We start from the raw sequence: 8916 nt of genomic DNA on the forward strand, positions 1-8916 counted from the left end.
CAGGCAGACGGGGTCAAGCCCGGCCGAAACCAGAGAGTCGACTCTGCTACCAACACACTGGGGAATCAACCACCCCCCTATGTTTAGTTTAACAGGAGGCGGTTGTTCCCATAACCCCCCAAGAAAAAAACTCTGAAACACAACTGCGTGTATACACCGGCTATACAGGCAGTACAAGTGTTTCAGTTTTCAAGAAGGGGTTAACCCAGGCCAACAGGTCGACGAGAACGAGTCCGGACCTGGGCCCGGCGGACCGGGACATACACAGGGATGCCAGAGGGGTACAATAGAACCTCCTCGACAGCCCCCTCCCAGCCCTGCCGAGCAGGGGAAGGGAAAGGCGAAAAAGAATGAAGAAGGACCAGGCCCCTTAGGACAGCGCAAGGTACAACACAATATGGACCAAGCACACTGCGAAGGATAACTCGTAGTGACATACCTACGACACACACATCCATAACATGAATCCCCGCGACGCCCGGGCTGACCCGGATTTTCCCCCCGGACGAGCACAAAGTCCTTCAGGGTACCAGAACAGCAGATCTGCTCCCCGGCGGACAACGGGTTAACTGACCTAGTCCGGCGCGACCAGAACCAGTCCCGTTTCCTAGTCACGCCGCCATCCCCAGTCCTAAGAGGGGGGTAGGTACGTGTGTCGATCCAAAACATCACAGAGGGCGCCACCAAGGCGGTCAGAACACAAACGCACCGTACCCGGTGGCCCACCCCATGGGTGTGAGACCCCTCCGCCAATGCTTTGATCTACTCCATCATCTCCCCCCAGAGATGAGCGTGAGTCATCGAGACTAACCTAGAACACTGGCGCTCGGAAGAGATAAAATCTCCATCTCAGTTGCTCGTATTAAAAACGCAGTTTTTATAAATGAGCAACCAAGGCGCGCCAGCCCATGCGTGGTTCGACACTGAAAGCACCCAGGGCCAGCGCCATGTACACGTCGAGACCCAAAACACATCAATGTAATTCTAACAAGAAACCAGATAACGTTCCCTCCACACCGTCTGGGACGAGCGGCAGGAATCTGGCCAAAAAGACAGATATGGGTCCCATATGACACGTCTGAGGGACAAAACCCTGTCAACACCGCTCTGTATAAAAGAGGGGAGACAGGGAACCCTCAGAGAGACCTCCCATGTGAGTAATAATTGAAAAGATATATGTAAACATTGAGCCACGTGACCAAAAGCTCAACACATATGCAAATAGAGAGCAGAGCAGAAAACAAACAGTTTCCATCCCACCGCATCACCCAATCTTGACAATGACAGTGGTCCACAATATGGAGCCTGAAAAAAAACTCACAGAAGTCTCATGACCAATAGAAACGTGCCCAGTGACGTATTCTATGGCCGGGGAAATTCCGTGACCCACCTGCCCAAATATGGCATGGGACCAGGGAACTCCCTTACCCCCCCCCTTTCACCACCCTGTGACGCGCTGACCCCACAGCGTGACAGGAAGACCGAAGAACAGGAGGTCCAACCCCCTGGCCAATCAGTAAAAAGGGGGGAGGGGTTTATCAGTTCACCCCCCATGACCCCATACCCCGGATACGATGAAAATAACAAGCAGCGCATGATACCAGTTATCTAGCATGCTACATGAAAAAGCGTATATCCTCTAGGATAAGCTCAACCATTGCACGCCAGCCACAGATGAAACTTGTTTGTGTAAAAAACAGGTTTTTATACAAGGCTTTAGGCTCATGTGCAAACACGCCCCCGTGTTTTCATACTTCTCTCTCTCTCTCTCTCTCTCTCGATTCGGGAGCATAAGCTGTAGCGCTGCACAGTGGTAGACTTCCTCGAACGGGAGAGAGAGAGAGAGATAGAGAAGGGGACCTGCACGCAGAGTGTTTACACAGTTCTCTCTCTCTCTCTCTCTCTCTCTCTCTCTCTCTCTCTCTCTCTCTCTCTCTCGGCACAGTGTGTATGTGTGCTCTGTCGCGAGGGTCTATCTGATTCTCCCTCTCTCTCTCTCTCGCTCGCTCTGTCAAACCCTGTTTGGTGCGCTACAACCACAGAGCCAATCGGCTCACTATCCGCTCCATCCTCGCCACGTGACGTCACCATGCGAGTCAAATCAGAACGACCTGATTAAAATGGACCAGGAAATGAATGACCTGAATGACGGCAATCCGTCAATATGGTATTTAGACACAAAAACACATTGATACTAACTCCTATTACTATAATACAATGAGACTCAAAAAAGACATTTATAATGCATGTCACCTTTAGAATTTGAAAGGAGGACTTTTACTTTTACCAGAGTACTCATTTATCTGGGTATTTTTACTTTTACTTAAGTAAAGGAACTGTGTACTTCTTCCACCACTGGTAAATTCACACATACAGTATTGTATCATATCCTGTTGATCTTGTTCACATCTCAAATCCATCTCTTCACCCCCTCCTTCAGCAGGGGTGTAAAGTACTTGAGTAATTGTACTTTGTTACAATACTTAAGTACTGTTTTGGGGGATTTGTACTTTGCTCAAGTATTATTAGGTTTGTATACTAGGTTTGTATACTAACCCTAACCCTAACCCTACTTTACTCAATTACATTTCAGAGGAAAAAACATACTTTTTAACAACAATGAATACAAGAATGGTAACAATACATAGTAGTAGTAGTAGTAGTAGTAGTAGTAGTAGTAGTAGTAGTAGTAGTAGTAGTAGTAGTAGTAGTAGTAAGATAACATATTAAATGAGATAAGATGAACTAAAATAGTTAATTATTTATAGAAAGTGTCTTGCATATAGTGTATGTGCATGTTAAGGTGCAGGGTGCATGTGTGTTTGTGTTCAATAACAATAAGTAGTAGTAGTAACAATAAGTAGTAGTAACAATAAGTAGTAGTAGTAACAATAAGTAGTAGTAGTAACAATAAGTAGTAGTAGTAACAATAAGTAGTAGTAACAATAAGTACTAGTAGTAACAATAAGTACTAGTAGTAACAATAAGTAATAGTAGTAACAATAAGTAGTAGTAACAATAAGTACTAGTAGTAACAATAAATAATAGTAGTAACAATAAGTAGTAGTAGTAGTAGTAGTAGTAACAATGAGTAGTAGTAGTAACAATAAGTAGTAGTAGTAGTAGTAGTAGTAGTAGTAGTAGTAGTAGTAGTAGTAGTAGTAGTAGTAGTAGTAGTAGTAGTAGTAGTAGTAGTAGTAGTAGTAACAATAATTAGTAGTAGTAACAATAATTAGTAGTAGTAACTATAAGTAGTAGTAACAATAAGTACTAGTAGTAACAATAAGTAGTAGTAGTAGTAGTAACAATAAGTAGTAGTAGTAGTAGTAGTATAGTAGTAGTAGTAACATTAAGTAGTAGTAACAATAAGTAGTAGTAGTAGTAACAATAAGTAGTAGTAGTAACAATAAGTAGTAGTAGTAGTAACAATAAGTACTAGTAACAATAAGTAGTAGTAGTAACAATAAATAGTAGTAACAATAAGTAGTAGTAGTAACAATAAGTAGTAGTAACAATAAGTAGTAGTAACAATAAGTAGAAGTAGTAACAATAAGTAGTAGTAGTATTAGTAGTAACAATAAGTAGTAGTAGTAGTAACAATAAGTAGTAGTAGTAGTAGTAGTAGTAACAATAAGTAGTAGTAGTAGTAGTAGTAGTAGTAGTAGTAGTAGTAGTAGTAGTAGTAGTAGTAGTAGTAGTAACAATAAGTAGTACTAGTAGTAACATAAGTAGTAGTAGTAGTAGTAGTAGTAGTAGTAGTAGTAGTAGTAGTAACTAATAGTAGTAGTAGTAGTAGTAGTAGTAGTAGTGTAGTAGTAGTAGTAACATAAGTAGTAGTAACAATAAGTAGTAGTAACAATAAGCAGTTAGTATAACATAAGTAGTAGTAACAATAAGTAGTAGTAGTAACAATAAGTAGTAGTAGTAACAATAAGTAGTAGTAGTAACAATAAGTAGTAGTAGTAGTAGTAGTAACAATAAGTAGTAGTAGTAACAATAAGTAGTAGTAGTAGTAGTAGTAGTAGTAGTAGTAGTAGTAGTAGTAACATAAGTAGTAGTACCGATAAGTAGTAGTAGTAACAATAAGTAGTAGTAACAATAAGTAGTAGTAGTAACAATAAGTAGTAGTAATAATAAGTAGTAGTAGTAATAAGTAGTAGTAGTAGTAGTAGTAACAATAAATAGTAGTAGTAACAATAAGTAGTAGTAGTAACAATAAGTAGTAGTAGTAACAATACGTAGTAGTAGTAGTAGTAGTAGTAATAGTAGTAGTAACAATACATAGTAGTAGTAGTAGTAGTAGTAGTAGTAGTACCAATAAGTAGTAGTAGTAGCAATAAGTAGTAGTAACAATAAGTAGTAGTAGTAACAATAAGTAGTAGTAGTAGTAACAATAAGTAGTTAGTATAACATAAGTAGTAGTAAATAAGTAGTAATAATAATAAGTAACTATAGTAAATAAGATTAGTAGTAGTATGTAGTATAATAAGTACTAGTAGTAACAATAAGTAGTAGTATAGTTATAAGTACTAGTAGTAAGAATAAGTAGTAGTAGTAACAATAAGTAGTAGTAGTAATAATAAGTAGTAGTAACAATAAGTAGTAGTAGTAGTAATTAGTAGTAGTAACAATAAGTAGTAGTAACAATAAGTAGTAGTAGTTGTAGTAATAATAAGTAGTAGTAACAATAAGTAGTTAGTAGTAGTAGTAATTAGTAGTAGTAACAATAAGTAGTAGTAACAATAAGTAGTAGTAGTAAGACTAGTAAGAATAAGTAGTAGTAGTAACAATAAAGTAGTAGTAACAATAAGTAGTAGTAACAATAAGTAGTAGTAACAATAAGTAGTAGTAGTAGTAGTAGTAGTAGTAGTAGTAGTAATAATAAGTAGTAATAATAATAAGTACTAGTAGTAACAATAAGTAGTAGTAGTAGTAGTAGTAATAATAAGTACTAGTAGTAACAATAAGTAGTAGTATTAGTAATAGTACTAGTAGTAACAAGATAGTAGTAGTAGTAATAATAAGTAGTAGTAACAATAAGTAGTAGTAGTAGTAATAATAAGTAGTAGTAATAATAAGTAGTAGTAACAATAAGTAGTAGTAGTAGTAATAATAAGTAGTAGTAACAATAGTAGTAGTAGTAGTAATAATACGTAGTAGTACAATAAGTAGTAGTAACAAGTAGTAATAAGTAGTAGTAGTAGTAATAATAAGTAGTAGTAGTAACAATAAGTAGTAGTAGTAACAATAAGTAGTAGTAGTAGTAGTAGTAGTAATAATAAGTAGTAGTAGTAACAATAAGTAGTAGTAGTAGTAATAATAAGTAGTAGTAGTAACAATAAGTAGTAGTAGTAATAATAAGTAGTAGTAGTAACAATAAGTAGTAGTAACAATAAGTAGCAGTAGTAACAATAAGTAGCAGTAGTAACAATAGTAGCAGTAGAACAATAAGTACTAGTAGTAGTAACAATAAGTAGTAGTAGTAACAATAAGTACTAGTAGTAGTAATAGTGTTATATAATAGTAGTAGTAGTAGTAGTAGTAGTAGTAGTAACATTAAGTAGTAGTAACAATAAGTAGTAGTAGTAGTAACAATAAGTAGTAGTAGTAACAATAAGTAGTAGTAGTAGTAGTAACAATAAGTACTAGTAACAATAAGTAGTAGTAGTAACAATAAATAGTAGTAACAATAAGTAGTAGTAGTAACAATAAGTAGTAGTAACAATAAGTAGTAGTAACAATAAGTAGAAGTAGTAACAATAAGTAGTAGTAGTATTAGTAGTAACAATAAGTAGTAGTAGTAGTAACAATAAGTAGTAGTAGTAGTAGTAGTAGTAGTAACAATAAGTAGTAGTAGTAGTAGTAGTAGTAGTAGTAGTAGTAGTAGTAGTAGTAGTAACAATAAGTAGTACTAGTAGTAACAATAAGTAGTAGTAGTAGTAGTAGTAGTAGTAGTAGTAGTAGTAGTAGTAGTAGTAGTAGTAACAATAAGTAGTAGTAGTAGTAGTAGTAGTAGTAGTAGTAGTAGTAGTAGTAGTAGTAACAATAAGTAGTAGTAACAATAAGTAGTAGTAGTAGTAGTAGTAGTAGTAGTAGTAGTAGTAGTAGTAGTAGTTAGTAGTAGTAATAAGTAGTAGTAGTAGTAATAATAAGTAGTAGTAGTAACAATAAGTAGTAGTAGTAACAATAAGTAGTAGTAGTAGTAGTAGTAATAATAAGTAGTAGTAGTAACAATAAGTAGTAGTAGTAGTAATAATAAGTAGTAGTAGTAACAATAAGTAGTAGTAGTAATAATAAGTAGTAGTAGTAACAATAAGTAGTAGTAACAATAAGTAGCAGTAGTAACAATAAGTAGCAGTAGTAACAATAAGTAGCAGTAGTAACAATAAGTACTAGTAGTAGTAACAATAAGTAGTAGTAGTAACAATAAGTACTAGTAGTAGTAATAGTGTTATATAATGAGAGCCCTGTGGATGTAGTGGCTACATGACCAAATGAACTGCGCTGATAAAACCCAGGGCTGACCCAATGTCAGAACATACCCTAAGGTTCTGGGGGGGAATAGGGTGTCTTTTAAACGTTTTGTTTTTTGATAGAAAACACATTCACACCCGGCAGTGATCTGAGGAGCGGAGCGCGGTGGCCTCCTTGCAAGCACCCCTTCCCAATCTCTGTGATCCCAGAGGCTTAATGGGAGAATACAGAATAGGGTTAATTAATCCTGGAGGATATTATCTCAGAATGAAAAAGAAGAAGAAGAAGAAGGGGGGGCTCTGCCACCCCCCTCCCCATCCCCGCTTCTTCCCTCAGCAAAGGTCAGTCTTCGCCACTATGGGAATGTGTCACCCCGCCCCCCCCCCCCCCCCTATCGGCCCCACCGCGTCGCCAGGAACAAACCCGCGGAACACCACGGACACGGCCATAGAAGGCTGACGCTAAACACGCCTCCCCCGGGCCTTCCGCCGTCCGTAGATCTGTGTGATGATGAAGTGCCCTCGGAGGCAGCGGGGGTCTCTGGTGCTAAACGTCCGCCATTGCGGCTAATCATCGTTTGTGTGTGTTGAGGCTGGACACTAAACGCTGTCTCTATAGGTCTTGGCCGCGCGACCGCCGGTCCCCTGATTTGTGGCGCCAATGTGATGATCGTTCGGGGTGACATTTTCCTCCGGTCCCAACGTCCGCAGTCGCTTGGCACTATATAGGGCATAGACTGCTGTTGAGAATATGAATAACTCACTCAGTCGAATGGATCCGGTTAATATACGATTTATTAACTCAGAGTGATCAATACATACAAAATAGTCAGAGATATGGCTGAAAGGCTCTCCTCCAGGCTACTAGCTATAGGACACCAGGAAGTAAGAGGAAGAATGGAGAGAGAGAGACCCCTTTATAGTCAGGAGGGGGCAACTGTAGATTTGGGGAAGGGGAAAGGGGTAAACATTTGGGGGGAGGGGTGAAGACCTCACTTGAGGGAGAGAACAGTGTATTGATCCTCCACACTTCACACACCTTTCTCTTCGCCGCGCTGTGGAGGGTTTGATGTGGAAGTGCATGAAAGATGTGCCACGACACACGTGTGCACAATCGAACACATGCACACACATAACACACACACGCATGCACACACACACACACACACAGGGGCGGACCTAGCACATTTGGCGCCCTAGGCGAGATTCACCACTGCGCCCCCCCCCCCCCCCCCCCCCCCCCCAAAAGAAAATATTTTTTTTTTTGTAATTTTTTTTTTGTAATTTTTTTTTTTTATGGCTTTTGCCTCTTCGTAGTTCTCTAAACGTTAGTCTTTCTTTCCTCAACGCTCAATTCTATAAACACTTGACCGATACCCATCAATGCACAGCGCTCTAGCATGTTCTGACTGTGAACACCTAAAGCTGAGGCTCAGACCGACCGACCGTTTTAGATTTTTGGCTCATTTCCCCTTATGTTAGAATTTTTTTTATGTAAAAATAATGGTTGCAGATATAGAGGGGGGCGCCAAAACTGCACAGAGAAAAAAAAAAAAAAAAAGAAAAAAAAAAATTGTTTTTGGCGCCCCCCTCTGGATGGCGCTCTAGGCGACCGCCTATATCGCCTGTAGGAAGGTCCGCCCCTGCACACACACACACACACACACACACACACACACACACACACACACCTTCCTATAGCGCTAAGAGAATGCCGACAGAGCCATAAGGACATTGATACCAGGTAATGTAATGGGACTTCCTAGTTGTATGCAAGGAGACTATAAAAGAAGGAAGGGTCATCCCGTCACTGTGTAGTGTGTGAACGTCGCACATTGGTGCCAAGTGTGGAAATTCTCAGTTGGGCCGACATTGAGTTGAATGGGATCAGCCATGTTATTTAATAAACAGGTTATTACCTCGGATGTCGGAATTATCGTCAATTTTGGTGCTTTGTTAACTATAGCTAACATTTGATATATTGGTTGATGTATATTTCCTCAGATAGCTGGTATATTTTGAATTGTAATACAGGCTTCAATAAGAACTGGCGCCATAAGTCATGACACCAAGCAGAGCATAGAACGCTGGTGTTCTGACGTGATGATGACCCTTCCTTCTTTTATAGTTTTCTTGGTTGTATGACTCGAACTCTTCTCAGAGCAGTGTGTGTGTGTGTGTGTGTGTGTGTGTGTGTGTGTGTGTGTGTGTGTGTGTGTGTGTGTGTGTGTGTGTGTGTGTGTGTGTGTGTGTGTGTGTGTGTGTGTGTGTGTGTGTGTGTGTGTGTGTGTGTCGTGATCGAGAGAGAGAGAGGTGAGAGAGAGAGAGAGAAGAGAGCCGAGCGAAAGGAAGGAGTGACAGAAGTATAGTTTTACTATCATGTGCTTTATTTCGTATAGCAGAAGTTATGTTAACAATCTAAAAAGCTTGTATATTATTTATT

Source organism: Notolepis coatsorum, assembly GCF_963971535.1.
Source record: "Notolepis coatsorum genome assembly, chromosome: 20".
Classification (NCBI taxonomy): domain Eukaryota; kingdom Metazoa; phylum Chordata; class Actinopteri; order Aulopiformes; family Paralepididae; genus Notolepis; species Notolepis coatsorum.